Here is a 2,462-nt window from a genome sequence, read left to right as displayed (position 1 = left end):
TTTCCCTTACAAATCTCCTTTCTGTATCTGGCGCAAAATGTTTGAGTCAGTTTTAATGTCTTGGTTGTGTATAAATGTCATTCCAAATGCAAACAATTAAACTTAATTTCGTCCTCTTCCATTCAGGAAGAAAAAAACCCCAAACCAACAAACCAGACATCCTCTGTAGACTGCTTCGGTGTATTCTGGGAAAAGTAATCTCTTGGATGTTGAAACCTGAAGGATTTGGTTCCCTTAAGCTATGGTGTGTTCCTGTGGTCTGACTGCTTCTGTCAGAAGGCTCCTGGTCAGCCTGTCCTGTCCTCTGTGACCGGACAACTTAAAATAAGCTGCTCTGTGCAGTGCCGAAAAAGTCTGTGCTTCACCTTTGACTCTTGGCTCATCTGTGCTGCTTTCTGCGCTGGAGGAGGGAGCGGTGATGTTTGCCGAGAGGGACTTCAGAAGAACTGCTGCTACCGGAGAGGGCAGGGCAGGGTGATGGAGAGCTTGCTGTAGGCGGCATTTCCAATCCAGTCGCTCACTGCTGTGGCCAAGCTGTAACATTTGAGAAGGAAGGCCCCAGATGTGGAGCCACTCGGGAGCTAGCTGGCTTGTGAAGCATAGAATCAAATTTTGATTCAAGATGGTAGAGTCATTTAAATCCATGCCACTAGTGGCTTACCGGGCCTTTTCCATTTTCAGAAGTGAAATCTTTTCATCACAGCGACAGCAAATTACATGCAGAAGTAGCTGTAGTAAAGGGGTTCTGGTGTTTCGTGTGCACGTGGGCATTTGTGCCACAGAACTGTAAAACTGCATAAAGTAAGGACTGAGGTCCTCATGCAAGTACGTTACATGACACCAAAAAGAAGAATTTATTCGAATACAAACTTGGAACATTTTAGAACTTCACCCACCCCACTGATCTGACAATTTCTAATTTAAGAAAGCACTAATTCCATTTAACAGAAACGGAAGACTGCTTTTTTGGGCAGGTGGAGGCTGTTGATGTGCACATTTAAGTGAGCATATGGCCAACTGATGAATATCTAGTTGCAGAGCTGGACAAACGTTTTAGTAACTCGTATGTAAACTTCCACTGTTCGGTTAATTTTAAATATTTTGAAAATCTGGTAATTTTAAGTCTCCCTGCCAGTTTGGTGGGTTTACAGTTGACCAGTTTTCCTCTCGTGGACTAGCCATATTGAAGAAAGCAAACGCTGAAATTAGCCGTGATGCACTGGCAATTTTTTACAGCTGGAAGAAGACCAGAGTGGTACTAGACATACGGTGAGGTTACAGTAAGACAATACCCATTCCCAGTAATTTAGCACAGGCCCGTGTAAGTATAATACGAACTGTACTGGTGATGTAAAGCAGACGAAATCTTACTTCAAAGCCAGCTTGCAATACACTTAAGACTCCCACACTCGGATGCCTGCATTTGTGGCCCAGTAAAGGAAGAGTGAAAAGCTCCAGTACATGACCGGCTCGCCTGCGTTTTCTGATCTTCAGACAGGCCCTGTGAGACAGTGGCTGCGAGCAGTAAGGGGTTTCCCTATTGCTCTGCGGAGTCTGAATACAAAAAGGCATGTGGGGTTTTGGGGGAGGATGGGTTTTTTATTTTGGGGGGGGGGTTTAGGGTTCAGGCTTTTGCCCCTTTCTGTGGGGGAGTGGTGTGCAGTTCGCAATTGTATGAATGTAAGACAACAGACAAGAACTATTTCTTTTTTTTTAGTACCAGCACTAAAGGTAAACCCTATTTTTAATCAAGTTGCAGTTGAACCATTTAAAAAAAAAAAAAAAAAAAAAAAACACCACCACCAACAAAACCTGTTCTCTGTCGTAAATGTGATGTGAACTGAGGTCAGTGTCCAGAGGGATTGATTGCATTAAGATGGAAGAGACAGAAGGGTTCAAACATCAAGATACAGTAATTGAGGGGTAAGATGATAATGTTTGATCTAGGGGAGGAGCATGAAAGGAAGAACCAGGTGTTTGCTGTTACTAAATGATTTTTAACTAGATGGAACATTTGCGCTCCAACTGTATTTGACCATTTTTGGACCAGCAGAGTAAACACAGGAATTACTTGAGGAACAGTGTGTCTGTACTATGTATAAATACAAGGTCGAATGGGTTTGGGGCTTAAATCGCTGGGTGATGCCTCAGACCTGCAATGGCACGTAGCTCCACTCCTCTTTGAAAACTCTGTTCCCCCTTTCCTCAGAGTTGTCATTCTAGACTACGAAGGCAAACTTTTGTATATGACACCTTTTCCCTCCTCCTTTTTAGATCTTGCAGTTGTAGGGGGCTGTCTCAGGAGTTTGAAGAGAGCCCCAAGTGAAAAATGTGGGCGCTAGCTGTGAGGAGGCAAAGGTAGGCCCCTTTGCCGCAGAAGCTGACTTCGCTGCACTGGGTGAGGGGGTAGGTGACACAGCAGTCTTCTGGTTTTAAGACCTTATTCCATCGCTGTCCATCAA

Source organism: Falco biarmicus, chromosome 4 (genome assembly GCF_023638135.1).
Source record: "Falco biarmicus isolate bFalBia1 chromosome 4, bFalBia1.pri, whole genome shotgun sequence".
NCBI lineage: Eukaryota > Metazoa > Chordata > Aves > Falconiformes > Falconidae > Falco > Falco biarmicus.
This window is presented reverse-complemented; position numbering follows the sequence as displayed.